Source organism: Chroicocephalus ridibundus, chromosome 7 (genome assembly GCF_963924245.1).
Source record: "Chroicocephalus ridibundus chromosome 7, bChrRid1.1, whole genome shotgun sequence".
Taxonomy (NCBI): Eukaryota; Metazoa; Chordata; class Aves; order Charadriiformes; family Laridae; genus Chroicocephalus; species Chroicocephalus ridibundus.
In genome coordinates this window covers 20,889,991-20,907,192 of record NC_086290.1, presented here as the reverse complement: position 1 = coordinate 20,907,192, position 17,202 = coordinate 20,889,991, and the positions used below count along the sequence as shown (strand labels likewise).

The 17,202-nt window shown below is 37.9% G+C and overlaps 2 protein-coding genes across 5 annotated transcripts in view; one reads left to right on the top strand and one right to left on the bottom strand.

Annotated features, from left to right (window-relative positions):
- LOC134519019 (sodium channel protein type 2 subunit alpha) overlaps positions 1-2,357 on the bottom strand; it is an 80,874-nt gene extending 78,517 nt beyond the window's left edge. For all 4 annotated transcript variants that reach the window (XM_063342529.1, XM_063342533.1, XM_063342528.1 and 1 more), the window contains exon 1: positions 2,085-2,357. The gene's annotated coding sequence lies outside the window, so the exon portion shown is untranslated. The remainder of the gene's footprint in view (positions 1-2,084) is intronic.
- Positions 2,358-13,939: 11,582 nt separating this feature from the next.
- Positions 13,940-17,202, top strand: part of LOC134518170 (sodium channel protein type 2 subunit alpha-like) — a 79,581-nt gene continuing 76,318 nt past the window's right edge. The window contains exon 1 of the mRNA XM_063340535.1: positions 13,940-14,175. The gene's annotated coding sequence lies outside the window, so the exon portion shown is untranslated. The remainder of the gene's footprint in view (positions 14,176-17,202) is intronic.

The following is a 17,202-nucleotide window of genomic DNA, read 5'->3' as shown; positions in this document are numbered from 1 at the left end:
CTGCTGCTGGGCTCTTGCTCTGGCTGCAGAGTGAGTCTGCTGGTCTCTGCTGTGGAGATCTGATGCTTACATATGTACAGAGTACACTTCAGTTAGAGTAATTCAGATGAGCAAAAATAACAAGAAGGCTTATAATTAAGGCCCCTAAAATTAAGTTTCACAAAAGGTAGGGAGGGACAGCTTTCTCTTAGGGTCAGCTTTCTCTTGGACTCCTCCAGAAACATCTGACTTTAGCCATTGCTACTGAAAGGTAACTGTATCATGCTTTGATATGACATGGCCATTTACGTGTTTGTGTTTCCCAAAGACTAATATTCACAATTAACGTACTCAAAAATCTGTAAGAATTCAGATTCAATATTTTCCTTCAAGGCCTGTAACAACTCAGTAGATTTTATTCTTTAAAGGTAAGAGTAAATCTGTAGCTTGTCTTTGAAGCTATATACTAGTTTGGCCTACTGACTGCATTTTATGAACACTGCAAAATCTCTTGGATTAAAAAAAACGTTATTCCCTCCCTGAACATTTGTGCAGTTTAAAAATCAAGAGAACAGAGCCAGGTACTTATCCACTTGCCTAATATTAAGAATGTGAGTCATCCATTGGCATGCCTGTTTGTTGTTGAATTGGGGCCTATAGACCTAGGAGAGCATCGTTTATTTAATGCATTTGTCACTGGAGGAACCTGAAGATCATTTGGATGTGATTATTCATCTTTTCTCCAAATCTGTTCAAGAATGGATGATCCTTTACCGTTTAGTGAAGATATCTTCAGGCACTACAACAGCTGAGCCATACCCATATATACATATTGTAAACATTGATCAGAAAAATACAACTAAGCAGGCAAGACGCATAGATGGCAAGAATGCGTGTGAACCTTCTTAACATTTCACATATATTTAAGGGATTATCTAAAGCCAAGGTAGTATCTAGTATTCACATCCCAACAGGCAATTTTCTGTTGCTTCACTAATCACTGCTAAAAAAAGTTTACCTTTATACAGGTGTGCGAAAATTTTAGTTCAGTGCTTTCCTACTTACTACCTCATAATAGAAAGCAACATGCATTTAAATTAATCACACATTCTTTTTTCTCACATACTGGCTACTGAGCCCTTTCTCTGATCTGCGACTGTGTAAGTCAATGCATTTCTATGGTGTTTTTCCCGACTAAATTATTGCTGTAATTAAGGGAAGGTAAGAAAAAAAGCCACAGAAGATTTGAAAGAAGAGTCAGGGGGTGCTGCATGAGCTTCCCACCTCCTGAGTCATTCTGCTGTCTCTCCCAGTGTGTATCATGCACCTAAAAAAATACTGAAAAGAATATTTTTCTTTCCCTTGCAATATGGAATGATGTTTTTGAAATAAAAATTCATTCTCTCATATATATATATATAAAAACCACTATTCACAAAATTCACATGTGTTTCATATGATATCTGCAGCACTGCAAGACCATGTTTAGTCACAGACAAGTCCTCCATTCTGTCTTGCATCAGGGAGAGGCTGTTTTGGGAGATGAGGGAGGGGAGAATCCTGTAAATCTCCTATACCTCACAGGGAAAAAAAAAAAAAAGAGAATTTAGGAGGTAAAGAAAGTCTCTGACTGAAGATGGTGTAGAGAAGCAACAGCACATTTCTGCATTAAAATTGGGCAATCCCAGGGATGTATTCATATGCTTTAAAATACACTCCAATTTGTATTCTGGATAAAGCACCATTATAACCTCCAGTAGAAAAAGAAAACACTTGTGGATGATCACTTCAAAACATCAGCAACAAATTACCACAATTAAGACAAAAAATACAAACTCAAAAAGCAAATCTAATTATAAACATACAATCTTAAAAAAACACAGGGCCAGAGAACTCAAAAGAACAACATTTTCTATTATTGCGCTAAGACCTAATTAAATACTATGAAAAATCCATACAGTGGCAAAGATGGCTATTATATCCTCCCCTCTTGCTCTATTAATATTAATTGAAAACTAGGTGTGGCACCACAAGAGGAGAACCTTGGTACAAAACAACTGGAATTTGTTGCTTAAGCATTTTAATTAAATATCATGTTGTCTTACCTGATTAAAAGAGAATTACAAATCATGGCATAAGAAATATCCATACGCTTGTAGATGATGAGGCTCCTTCTACTGCAGGTTCAGGTTCCTGGGCAAAGAAGCTTGTAAAGTCTTAATTTCACTGAAATGAAAAAGGAAAAAAATGAAGGAAGAACCTCCCCATCAAAGCAACAAAGGAACCTCTGCAGTATTCTGTAGTCTCTTCGCCTGCTTCCTGTTCTGAGATTCACTCTTTGAATCCCAGCATCGATCAGAAAATTGGTTGTGGGGGGAAAAAAGGGAGGGGGGAGAGGAGGGGAGGGGGAGGAAACAAGGAGGCAGCATATTACGTGCTAGCTCCACCTACTGGCAAGGAAATGAGCTCAGCTGGATTTTTAACACCCTATCAAAACAACTGTATTTTAGTTTTAAATCGCATATTAATTGCATATTAGTAAGTAGATTAGTTAGGACTAATAAATGATTAGATATTTTTAAAATTAGTTTGAGATATAAACTGCACAATTTATTTTTCTAATTAAGTATTGGATACATCTGCATGCAAATAATTGCAGAAAACTCAAGGTTCTGCCAGATGTCTTTATTTTACTATGTACTAATGCACGTTATGTTTAAAAATAAAAAATTCATCCTTTATTCAGAACTCACCACTACAAAATAGTAGAAAATAGGAGTGCCTGCTTTTTTCCCTTTGATTATTGGTTCTGCAAAATATAAATTATATTTATATCTTTATTGAAAGCCAGAGAAAACTAAATTTTTATGTAAGACAAAAGGAACGGATGTTTGTATTTAGCAAGAACTGTTACATTGTTTCTCAATAAAGAGGTTTCTGTGGTGATCTGCTGTACTTATTTTCATCCAAGTCTCTCTTCTGTATTTTATAGCACTTTGAAACTGCTCTTTGGCACTCTGGATGCTATTAGTTATAAAAGACTAATATGTAAATTGACTGCCCCACCCCAGTTACTTCTAGCCACCATCACCATGATGGCAACGTTGGATTTACTGTTACTAAAGAATGCCTTATATTGGAATGCTGCGTAGCTGAGTGTGTCTGCTTTTATCTCTCTATTTCCTTAAAAGTTTTCTGGCACTTACACCTGCTCTATCACATCAAACAGCTACCAGCTGCCTGCCTGTGGGGTGGCTCAACAATTCTCAGCTGTGGATGAAAATTTCATCGCACCAAAACATGGGGTTTGGGGGAGGAAAAAGTGAGAGAGTTAACTAGAAATGGATCTAGATGAAAACCGTGGTATTTTTAATTAGGATCCATGATCTAACTCATCACAAAAATCACTAATGTCAACACAGGGAAGTTGCTGGACAGACTGTCCCTTCAGTAGCAACTCTTACTTGTATCATCTTAAACCATTCATCACAGTTATCACAAACCCTTGGACTGTCAGTTCTTCAGGAAAAAAGATCAATTTATATGCCTATTCAATCCCTACAATGGGATCCTGGACCACGACAGAACTCCAAGGTACTAAAATAGTTCAAGGAATTATAATAATAGGTCAAAATACCTGTTGTGTGAGCATGGACTGAATGTTTTAAAAATCCTATTGCCACAAGAAGGTACACTCTCCTTTGACCTTGTTTTAATGAAATTTTGCTCTAAAATACAGTTTTATGTCAAAATAGTGTTTATACCTTGTAAAAGGATTTCGGTGAAAAGTACAGACGATTTTTACTAACTTCACAGCTGCGTCTAAATGGCGGGGGGAGGGCGCTGTCCGTGGTGCTGAAGCGCATCTTGGCGTTCCGCGAGGACCTCGCACTTCAAAATGCCCGGAGTCTTCCAAAAGTGCTTGTAACATTAAATACTTTTGAATATACTTTGATAACTTCGTATATATATGGAAATACACCATGAATCAAGATAGGCCTAGTATAGGCCTAAATCGGTGAAGCCGATATTCTGAAGCCTACTTTAATTAAGTCACTTACTGAATGTACTTTTCACAGAACAATAATTTCATTGGAATATGTAACATTAAAAATTCGAGTATTAACTTAACCTACTTCATAAACTAAACAGGAATTTCTATGCTATCTAAAAAACAAAGATCATGTGAATTAATATAATCTAAAATACAAAAACAATGAGATAAAAGTATTACAAGATATCTGGAGATTGTATGAACTTCATTACTTACAATAATACTAACATATAATTCTTATCTGTAGAGTAACCATTTAGTTAAAGGAGTACGGGGAAGAAATATGCACTTCAGCTCCATTATAAACACTATTTTCCTTCTCCCAAACTCAGAGAAACGTTTATTCCCTTTTTTTCCCCCCTGTAATCTTCATGCTTCTATAGTCTATCAGGCTCTCATTTTTTAAATCTGTATATATATCACAATTACATCCTAATGGTAAAGCTTATTGGCAAAGCTAGCTTGTTTTTCTGTATCCTCTGTGAAGGGTACAATGAAAATGAGATATGATGTCTAACATATACCACAATAAAATGCCACAGTAAGTCAAAGACAATAAAAAATTGACTTCTGAAATTCACAGGAATTTTCTAAGTTTAAGTTTTCATATAAAACCTGCATTTGTCAGTGGTACAAACCTGTCCAGTTACAAGTATGTGAGAAAATAGTTTTTCTATGAAAAATTCATAAAAGCGCTGTAAGAACCAATGAATTCCAGTAAATCTCTCAGAGTGAATTTTAAATCTACTAAAGCTCCCCAACAACACCTACAATCATGGTTTATTAATGGTTTCATTGATCATATTAATAGTAATTATGTAGGAATTAAAACAAATACCCATATAATAAATCTCATTTTCTGATATTTTTTAAAGTCTCTTAAAACTAGAATAGCTAGAAGAATCTTTCTGCTTATTCAACCATGCTGATAGAGCTCGTTTCTACCAGAAATTTCTCTTTGCCTCTCCGAGCATGGCTAACAGTCATCTGCATAAAAAATAACCATTCTATTAAATCATGCAAAAACATTTACCCAGAAGAGATGGAGCAGAAGGTCAAACTCCAGTTTCCACAGCACATAGGGTATTAAGCCTAAGGAGCAATGGCAGTAGCTATTCTGGCCAACAGACACTTATCTACGCCTGTCCTTTACATGCCTCAAAGAAATAGCTATTTCACATATTTAGAACGCTTGCTTCTCCTTTTTGTCATTTGTATCCATAAATCTCTCACACGCTAAAACTCTAGACCTGAATCTGTAAATTGATAAGGCAAAAGACAGGCCTGCAAAGTGAACAGGTTCATGGTTCCTTGATGTGTCATCTTATTAAAAGACATAAATCAATCTCAATCAGAAGTTATCAGCCTTTGTTATTTAGTTCTGATGAAATCATAAAGCCTATCAATCTTGCCTTTAAAGTCTGAGAGTCACCTTTGCAAATTACTCATCGAAGTGAAACCGAACTTTAAGATGATTCTAAATATGAAGCATATTTTTTCCCCTGTTCCAGAGTTACTTTAACAGAAATTACCCTGGTGACTACTAAACATCAGCAATATTTTAATTTTGTTACATTTTTTTCATACCTAAAATCTTTACATGCAAGATGTATTAGTGCAGGCTGACAGGTTTTTAGCTCCACCTAAGAAGAAAGATAGCTTTGGATTTTAAAAGATTTCTGAACATTTTTCTATGCAATGAAAACTATTTGGTCTTGATAATTACTTTTGAAGAAGGGAATATTTTAAATCACATTCATAATATTTTCAAAATGTAAAGCCAGTTATTTCTTGCCTGCCTGGGGCTAACACTGAAGTCACTTTTAATGACCAATGCTAAAGACAGATTTGAAAAGGAATGTGTACAACAGTTTTTGAAAGTACGTATCACTTCCATCTTTGCTTTCTGAGAAATTAGTATGCCTATAGTCAGAACCATTAAAACATGAACTTGTGCTTACTTCATGATCCAGCGCACCAAACAGTTTACATGTTCTGTATCTTTATCATTCTTGGCCAAAAGCAGATCAAGGTAAAGTTATTTTTCTTTAACATATTAGAGTAAATTGTTTGAAATTTTGTGTCATCTTTCTCAGTGTAGTATATTTTCACGCTTTAATTCTAAAGGTACTATTTTCAGTGCGGATAACTGCCAGGCATACTGTGGGATGCAGAGAAACTTTCTAATGCAAAATCAACTTGGCAAGCATATGTTATTAAACAGAGCAATTCTTCTAGGCATTCCAGCTTTTAAAGACTAGCAAATAAATAAATCATAACTTGAGGTTTGCTTAACAAAACCTCCCCTCTCTCCAAGTGATGATTACCTTTCATCTGACCAATTAAACCACATGACTCAGTAGCAATAAATGGAATGAAAACATATGAATGCAATCTCTCTGTTGATAGGTGTCCTGGGAGAACGTTATTAGATTTTGTTACTAGCTCTGAGAGCACTACTGCACTTGTTGCTGAGGTATCATTTAATTCATTTGTCCACCTCTTAAAATCTGTCTATCTGAAATTGTATTTGTTCACTCTGAAATTGCTTGCTTGCATTTCATCTTTGTTTATTTGTCTTGTCATATATATACAAGAGACTCTTTTGAACATGGTCTGTGTCCTGTGAATAAAATAATAGTGCCTAAAATAACAGCTTCCTAGGCCTTGCTGGCCTCTTCGGTCACTGCAAGGAATATTAAAATACTTCAGTCTTGTTCTCTACAGCACTGTTGGATAAAAAAATTAATTTATCCTGTAGGCCCTTCTGAAGTCAGGAATTATTATTCCCATTCCATAGCCTATATTGATACTGGGGGTTTCCCTGACCCAGGTGCAGCACCCTGCTCTTGGCTTTGTTGAACCTCATGGGCCCACTTCTTGAGCTTGTCCACGTCCCTCAGGACAGCATCCTGTCTCTCAGGTGCGTCAACCACACAACTCAGCTTGGTGTTGTTTGCAAACTTGTTGAGGGTGCACTTGATCGTACTGTTTATGTCACTGATGAAGATACTGAACAGTACTGGTCCCAATACAGACCCCTGAGGGACATCACTTGTCACCCGTCTCCATTAGGACATTGAGCCATTGACCACTATCCTCTGGATGCAACCATCCAGCAAATTCCTCATGCGCTGAACAGTCTACTCATCAAATCCATCTCTCTCCAGTTTAGAGAGCAGGATGTTGTGGGGGACCTTGTCAAAGGCCTTACAGAAGTTCAGATACATGACATCCATAGCTCTTCCCTCATCCTCTGATGTAATCACTTCATCATGGAAGCCAGTAGGTTGGTCAGGCACGACTTGCCCTTGGTGAAGCCATGCTGGCTGTCTCAAATCACCTCCCTGTCCTCCATGTGCCTTGGCATAGCTTCCAAGAGGATCTGTTCCATGACCTTCCCAGGCACAGAGGTGAGGCTGACAGGTCGGTAATTCCCAGGGCCCTCCTTTCTACCCTTTTTAAAATAAGTGCAATGTTTCCCTTTTTCCAGTCACTGGGGGCTTCGCCCGACTGCCATGACTTTTCAAATATCATGGAGAGTGACGTGGCAATTACATCAGTCAGTTCCCTCAGGACTCTGGGATGCATCTCGTCAGGTCCCATAGAATTCTGTATGTTCAGGTTCCTCAGGTGGTGACGAACCTGATCTTCTCTTACAGTGGGAGGGTCTTTTCTCCCCCAGTCCCTGTCTTGTGGTCCATTCACTTGAGAGGCGTGGGGAGAGAGGTTGCCAGTAAAGACCGAGGGAAAAAAAGTGGTTAAGTGCCTCAGCCTTCTCCTCGTCCATTGTTATCAGTCTTGGTAACAGTCTTTCTGTTGCCAGTCTTGCTCATCAGTGGGGTATGCTTTATTTGACCTTGCTTTTCTGGCTGACATACCTGTAGAAGCCCTTCTTATTATTCTTTGCATCCCTTGCCAAGTTCAGCTCCAGCTGTGTCTTGGCCTTCCTGACCCCATCCCTACACAACTGGGCAGTGTCCCAATACTCTTCCCAGGATGCCTGTCCCTGCTTCCACTGCCTGTGTGTTTCCTTCTTGCCCTTTAGTTTGACCAGCAGGTCTCGACTCAGCCATGCTGGTCTCTTGCCCACCTTTCCTGACTTCTTACATCTGGGGATCAAGAGCTCGTGCTGTCTGTGGCAAGCTTCCTTAAAGCCCTGCCAGCTCTCTTCTGCTCCCTTGCCCCTGAGGGCAGTTTCCCAGGGGGTCCTATTGACTAATAGCGTGAAGAGAAGTTTGCTTTCCTAAAATTCGGGGTCCTGACTTTACTCTTCACCTGACCCATATCCCCTAGGACTGTGAACTCCACCAGTTCATGATCACTGCAGCCCAGGCTGCCTTCAATCTTGACATCATCGATTAGCTCACTTGTGTTGGTGGCCAGCAGGTCCGATATTCAATCCTTATTGGTAGGGCTCTCTATTACCTGGCTGAAGAAGTTATCTGCCATGCACTCCAGGAGTCTCCTTGATTGCCTACAGCTCGCTGTGCTTCTTTTCCAGCAGATGTCGGCATGGTTGATGTCTCCCAGCAGGATGAGAGCCTGCAAGTGCAATGCCTCCTGTATCTGGAGTAAGAAGGCTTTGTCAGTAGGCTCCCCTTGATTGGGCGGCCTGTAGTATGTTCTATGGCCTGTTAAAATATTTTAGTGGTCAAAGGCTTGAGTTACTATGAAGTCCTTATACTTTTAAGTGATCCTATACAAACAGAATATAATGTTATTACTGATGATACAGCAAGGACGTGGTGTTGAGGAGTATCCTCAGGCTCCCCTTTACCCCAGGAAGTTCTGCAGTTCTGTTCTGTAACGTTTGATTGCTTGCCACATTTTGTATTTTCTTTCCCAGTTTTGAAATTTCACATGTTCAACCTACAAGTTTTTTAATAAAATGAAACTGCAGGAACTCCTTTGCAGGCCTACCACTGATCTTAAATATTAGACCAGATTCTTCCACTGCAGTTGAGTGCATTGCCTTCCCTAAATTCTACTTACCCTAAGCGACAATAAAATAAAAATAGATTTTCAAGTAAAAGGGGAGATTATTAGCTGGAAAGGCTCTATGTCATGTCAATGGCTTGCAAATATGCATTAGTAACTCTGGTACAAAATTTATTAAAAACAGGTTTTTTGATTCTGTGCTCTAGAGACAAAAAGGAGAAATAAAGAAAGAAACTAAGGATGGAAAAATATTTTTATACACTTCTATCAGCCAGTCTTGAACTTGAATTAAAGTCAAATCCATCACACTTAGCTAAATACTGCAATTTAGGTCACTTTCAAAGGCTAATACAGGTAAGTAGTCGAAGGAATAGATACGAAATTATGTCTTACGTGTTGGTGCCTTTAAGTATGTGTTAATTTGACAAATTATGAGTAGTGTAATGTATAGTGTTCACAAAACTGCCTGAGAATTACTAAAGAGCATTATTGTCCAAAAATAATTATATTAATGAAACCACATTTTTGATGCTTTTAGTCATATGGTTTAGCTTTATGTGGTACTACGAGGACCAGGGAGTTGGACTTGATGATCCTTATGGGTCCCTTCCAACTTCTATGATTCTCTGTTAAAACAAGCTGATGACTGTATTGCTGAGAAGTTACATGTGAGCTATGTACGGGCTTGCCCTCATATGAGACCTCATACAGGGGCTATATTTATTCATGTTTAACACTTCGAAATTATTTTTCTCTTTGCATCTAAAATGCTTCAACATTTCTGTTTCAGCTGTTTAGTTAAAAGTGATTGAATAGCTTTGCATTTATTCACGCATTATTGAGAGCGTAACTGCACCTGGGGCAGGATTCCCAGACAAACAGATTATTTAGAAATGTCAGGGTTTTCCAAGTTACATTTTTAAATGTAATTTCTGAAATGAACTTTCAGTGATGATTCATTAAAAGTTGTACTAATAATTTAGATTGAAACAAGTGCCAGGCTGGCATCATTATAAATTATGTTTCTCAAAGCAGTCTATTTGTTGTTGTCTTTTAAATGACCACTTCAGATTTTTAGATCTGGCAGTTGACTGTTCAGTAGGATCTAGTGAGGCAGAGGAAAGGAGGGAGAAAGATTTTGTATACATAGTATGTGTACATTTGATATACATAGTATGTATCACACATGTATATATATTATACAGAGTTTTGGTGAAACATCGTATTTTAAATGAAATTTTCATGTTTAAAAATTCAGGGATGGTGGTGGTGGGGGTCGTTCCATATAGATGGTTTGATGTGTTTATAGCATAAACATGTATTTATGCATATTGTATAGTTATTTGTTTCTGCCCTGTTGTTCCACTGATAGATTAAAAAAGAGCTAAGGAATTCTTAGGAACATGATTCAAACTCTGTTTCAGTAAATCAAAGACTCTGACTGGTTTCAATGAATTTGAATCACTATACAGACAATCCTCTACATTGATTAAAGAAGAATATGATCCATATATGAGCCATATTCATAAATGAATATTTACCATGACTTTGTGTGGCATGATCGTTTCTACAAACAAAACTTTTATTTTCTGGATTATTTTTTTTAGTGTGAGGGTTGATAATTGAACTGCTTAAATCAGTGACACAACATTTCTCTAATATCAGACCTACACCTAAGAGAAGGCTTTCTTGGTATAGATGAATACATTATGTACAGTCATTGTGCCAACTGGTATATCACAGAAGATTGCAATCAATATAAAAAAAACCACAAAAGAGCAGTATTGGTGGTTCTCTGGCAATATGACATTAATCTAACCATCTTTTGGAACATCAGCACACAAAAATTAATTATTCTAAGAATACGTTGCTATAAAACTTATTAGAGAATCAAATCTCTGAACCAGCTCAGGTTCAAAACTGCTTTTTATATACTCCTTTCTGTTGGTATTAAGGACTATGTTTCCTATTTTTTGATGAGGTTGAAATAGTTTGTTATGTAGATTAGAATTTCTTTATTTTTCCAGGAGAAACATATCCAACCTGGATAACCCACCCTTAACTAGGATGTTACAAGATGATGATTGCATTTGGACTATGACATAAAGACTTTCTAAAGAAAACTGCCAAAGATCATTAAGAAAACAATTTAAGATTAAAAATAATAAATAAATGAAATGCAGCATGTAAGCAAATTAAAGTCCTATCCAAGGACTGGTTTGATTTTCAAAACACAGTACAGTTGCAGAACAATGTTTCTAAGCAGTTTAAAATCAAGACACCAGCTTCTGTTCATTCATGGGTTTGCAAAATTAACATAATCCTATGAAAGCAAAAAATGCTTTAGAGACAATGAGCATTTTTATTAAAAATACATTCTTAACTTCTGAAAGTTTGAAAATGTAAATATTAAAATCAAAGGGAGAATCATAGAATCATCTAGGTTGGAAGGGACCTTTAAGATCATCAAGTCCAACCGTTAATCTAACACAGCCAAAACCACCACTAAACCATGTACCTCAGCACCACGTCTACACGTCTTTTAAAAACCGTCAGGGATGGTCACTTGCAACCACTTCCCTGCGCAGCTTGTTCCAATGCTTGACAAACCTTTCAGTGAATAAATTTTTCCTAATATCCAGTCTAAACTGGCAATTTGAGGCCATTTCCTCTTGTCCTGTTTCTTGCTGCTGGGGAGAAGTGACCGACCCCCACCTTGCTGCAACCTCCTTTCAGGTAGTTGTAGAGAGCGATAAGGTCTCCCCTCAGCCTCCCTTTCTCCAGGCTGAACAACCCCAGTTCCCTCAGCTGTTCCTCATAACACTTGTGCTCTAGACCCTTCACCAGCTTCATTGCCCTTCTCTGGACATGCTCCAGCACCTCAGTGTCTTTCTTGCACTGAGGGGCCCAAAACTGAACACAGTATTTGAGGTGCAGCCTCACCAGTGCCGAGCACAAGGGGACGATCACTTCCCTAGTCCTGCTGGCAACATTATTCCTGACATAGGCCAGGACACTATTGGCCTTCTTGGCCACCTGGGCACACTGCTGGCTCACACTCAGCCGGCTATCGACCAGCACCCCCAGATCCTGTTCCACCAGGCAGCGTTCCAGCCAGACTTCCCCAGGCCTGTAGTGTTTAATGGGGTTGCTGTGACCCAAGCGCAGGACCTAGCACTTGGCCTTGTTGAACGTCATACCATTGGCCTTGGCCCATTGATCCAGCCTCTCCAGATCCCTCTGTAGAGCCTTCCTATCCTCAAGCAGATCAACACTCCCACCCAGCTTGGTGTCATCTGCAAACTTACTGAGGGTGCACTCTGTCCCCTCATCCAGATCATTGCTAAAGATATGAAACAGAACTGGCCCCAATACTGAGCCTTGGGGAACACCACTTGTGACCAGCCACCAACAAATCTTTTTTTTTTTTTTCTTATAAGACTGTGGTATATGTTCACGCCCTCAAAGTTTCCTTGAAATTAAAGGGGGAATTTGCTTGAACCGTGTGATCAGGAGTGTCCCCCTGCTCCCCAGTTTTACAAAAACATACAAGGAAAGTAATGCAGCTGCATTTGCAAGCTGGGGGAACAACTCTCTCACTTAATATATAGAGATTATTCTGTACATACAGAATACATACATCCTCTGAAAATGTATTTCTGTTTGGGGTTATTTGCCAAATTCAGGAATTTTATATTTATATCTCTCAAACACGCAGCAAGCTTAACTGAAATCAAAAGGGCTACTCACAAATTGACACAAATGCTTAAACATCGTGGTTTAAGTATGCTAATTGAAATGGGGATATCTGTATCATATTACAGATAAGGGACATCAGTTGTAGGCAGTTGTCACCACTACTGCTGCCTTGTGTAGTTGTGATTTGGTAGTGGCTGTCAGGCAGGATACGTGCTGGCTGCCCTGGGGTCTTCACTTCCAAAACAAAGTATGTGACCAGTGGCACAGAATGGGACTATCTCTAGCCGCTACTGAAGAGGTGTTTAAAGAAAATACAGATGCTACCAGATAGCAAAATATTCATTGTCTCTTAAACTCTTTTTTCTTGTTTTGTGGAATAACATTTGTTCATTAGATCCCAGATGACTAAACAAAGCTGGTAGCTTGATTTTAAATTAGTTGGGAACTGTAGTGGTCTCTAACCCAAGGCTAGGAGTCAATATATCGCACGTACTTGCTGACATTGCTCAGCGTTTCTACCGCTTGCTTTCCACAGACACAATACTCCTCAAACTGACATGCAGGACAAAATAATATGTTGCCTGAAGCACATTATTCACTCAATACTGTTGCCCGTGGACCAGGCGATGCTGGAGCTGCTGCTCTAATAATTCTTCCCAGGATGGCCAGAGGAATCCTAGGTAAGCAGATGAAAATCTGCACATGGCCAGGAATCCTGTCTAAGGGAAAGACTGAGATATGCTTTTAACATAAGCATACTACATTTTACGCACATAAAAGAAATTAACATGTTGCCAAAAATGCGTGGTAGTATTTAATGAATACGACAGTATCAAGACAATCAGCAAGTTCAACATACACCAGTTAGGGGTGCAGTCAGCATCTATGCTCTCTTATTTACACATTCCTCCCTTCCCGTGGATTTTTAAGGGAAACAGCACATTTAAAATGAAATGCTCTGCTGAATATATATAGATAACAGTTTTTAAATTTAATTATTTTTTGAAAAAGTCTTTAAAAGGGTTATTCAATAATCAGTGCCGTTTTTTGGTGTGTTCTGCTTCTTGTCTGGAGGAATTTACTACACAGGAGCTGTCTGAAGCGTAAATCAGAATAAACTAGGATAAAGACGCCTCGTAAGCTGATGCTTTGTACGTATTCATTATCTTTACCAGTAGGTGGAGCTGCCACGTTAGGTGCTGCATTTTTTTCACTTCTCCCCCTCCATTCCCCCAGCCTTCACCCTCCCCTTCTCCTAATAAGCTGTTTTCTGATATATGTTGGGTACCGTAGAGTGAGACTGAGAACAGGAAGCGGAGGCAGAATCAGAGAGGATTCTGGAAAGGTCTCTGTGTTTTCTTTTCCACTGAGAATACAGAAATTATAATTAATTAGCACAGCTTTGTGGATGGAAATCTGGACTATTTCAGGAGCAGACAGATATTATCATATTATTTTTGGATGCTGGGCTTTGCAGTGATTTGTCATTCTCTTTCAATCAGGTAAGCTGGCAAAACATTTAATTGTACCCATAATAAATCTTAGCAATATGATCTTTTCCACATTTCAGATCGGATTGTACCCTCTGGTTTGCTGTTAAGGTAGAGTCAAAGATGGAATGGGGAATTCAAAGCCATTTTGTACTGACTGATTGTGATGATGGTGTGATTTTTTTCATTTTAACCTCATTAAATCTGGTATCTGGCCTCTTCCTCTTAATGTGATGTTGCAATGCAGTAGTCTTACTTGCAAAATCAGATCATTTTATAATGAAGGTATACTAAATTAATTCCTAGCATTTTATAAAGTGACCTTGTTTCCTAAGAAGAAAAATCTGGTGATTTTCAGGCTCAGGAACACCAGGTCTCCTAAGATTCTGAGCATCTCAGGCTCTGATGATCCAGGAATAAAATCTATGTGGTTTGTTACTGCTATTTTAAATATATATATATATAGTATATATATACATATATATGTATATGGTATTTGAAGAAATTCCTTTATTAGCTAGATTTTGTAAAAGATATGTAAGGAAATATTTTCTTTCTGTGCCATTTTTTCCATGGTTGTGTGTCTGTGTGTATGAGAGAATGGGCTCACGAACTGTTAATTAACCAGAGGTCCACACTGACGATACAGTTCACATTCTGTCTGTAACATTACTGTCTACCTTAACATATCATTCTTAATAGGACTGTTTGAATAAATCAGCACAAAAATTACTATATTTCATGTTATTCTACATTTATCTATTGTCTCATTCATTGTTATCAGTAATAATTAAAGCAGACGGTTATTAAAGGTAAAAGGAAAATATCTATTGAACATCACTTTGATATGAGAATTATTTTTTCAGTAGTGGTTCTAAGACACACGTTCACATTAAAACAATATATGATATCATAGTATTGGAAAATATTTCCAAGAGAAAACAGTAGAAATGAAAAAAATGACAAAAAACCCACCGCACAACATGATGAAGAGCCCACTGTTTACAAATCACCATCTCAATCCATATAGGAAAAAGAAAGTCGGATTGCGTCTCAGGTGGTGTTCAGAGTAGCAAGTGAGGCCTGTACCTGAAGTAGTGAAGTTTTTAATTTGTATTTTTTATGCTGCCAAATCAATATTCCTGTGGCGTCCTTGTGTAACTTCAAAATAAATAAATAATAGCAATTTTGATGATGTTTCTTTTAGAAACATATCGTGTTTGTGCTTTCGTAACTGATTTGTCAAGAAAACAGTTTCAGAAGATGACTTTGTAACAGTTTTAATATTTTATTTTTTTCCTCTTACACATCTCCATTTTGGGAGGAAAGATTGTTAAAGACTAGAATGTGAGCTGCTGCAGTAATCTGAAGCTTCACAGCACCTGTTAATGTTGTTTATTAGGCCTTGATATTTATAGAAACTATGCTTGTGTTGTTATCTTATGGTTTTTCCCTCTAACGAGCAGAAGTTAAGGGCCCATACTGATTTTCTTAGCTGTGCCAATTAAGCTCGGTATTGTTAAGTTCTGTTTAGATAATACTGGCTGCTAGGAGAGGTAGAGGCTTTCACATTTTCACTGGAGAACATGAAACAATTCCCCTGTGCCTTCTCAGGCTCTGTCACAGTGGGAATTTGGTCATTTCCCTTTATTACCAGGTAACTCGGAGTGGGGAGGGATCAAGGGAAAGGAGAAAGTATAGTAAGTATGGGGGTTTTAATTAACGTGCTGATGACACATTTTGTGTTTTCATCTCTTTTTCTTCATCAGATGATAGCATTAGATGAGTTAACTTGTACCTTATGAAGATTAGGCCCGGAGATAAATTTATTTGCCCTCAGAAGACTAAGGATTTTAGAAGCAAAAGGATGGTGGGATGTAAGATGGAACTTTCTGACTGATGGTATCCGTTTTTTTCGGCTGCTATGTTCTCAGCCCTGTATAATTTGCTATGTGTATGCTATGTATTAATTACATTGCTGGAGTCCCACAACTTTTGATGGATCAGAGAACAGCAGATACTAAGAGAGTTCTTTGTGCAAGGAAAGAAAGTTGAGACCTTTTTCTCTAAAGTGCAAATCTTGCCCCTTTTTACCCGTATGCTGTTCTTCCAATAAGGTGACAAATGAAAAAATTGCTTGAATTCTGCTTGAGTTAAACCTAAGGGAAAATAAATGCAAGTTTCTGATATTTGGTATTTTATTTGTTAAGATGACCTATTTGTTGATCTCTGAAAATGGCTGATGAAAGTAAGTTTCAGGAAGTTACAGTTACTCTGTTCTTTATCAGAAAATTCTAGTTAGAAGTTAGAAACTTAACTTTGAAAAGTCTATTTAGCTTATTTGCCACTCAGTTCAACTGTTCTATATTTTTTTACCTTATAGCTGTTAATCAGTAATATAGACTGTTGCCATTTGCAGGATTATTGTTTTTTCATCCCCACTTGAGGAAATAAAAGGTTTAAAATAGCATAATAAAATTGATGCTCACTAGTTCAGACTGCTTACAGAACAAACGTACACACTCTGAGCTGTGGCTTCAGTGAGCCCGTCCAATCAAGTGTCAACCTCCATAAAATCCATCCCTAGGAAACTGCATCCTCTTCAGCAGAAAGTTGCTGTTGCTCATTACAGCTACCACTCCTAATTAAAAGCTCTGAAGCACATTGCCAATGGCTTCTCTCTCTAAGTTTGGTATTGACTGCCCTCCTATAGGACCTTCATATTGGAGCTGGTATCTTACAAGCAGTTCATGTGCTTTCATAAAAATTTTCTTTGTGGACAATTGGAATGCCTAGGATATTATTGTGATAGTGTTATTGCTAGATTTTCCTTGTCTTATTATGAGGTAAAGCAGAGGGACTAGGGATAAGAGCAGCTCAGGCAGGGACTGTATTACTTCAAAATATAAATATAGAGTAGGAGCACCATATGCTCTTGAGTAACCATAATGTGGGCTTACTATCACTGTAATCCTAAACAGGAGTAAGCAAGTTAAATTCTAGTTCACAAAAATATCTTGTTTCTCATTTGTTCATTAT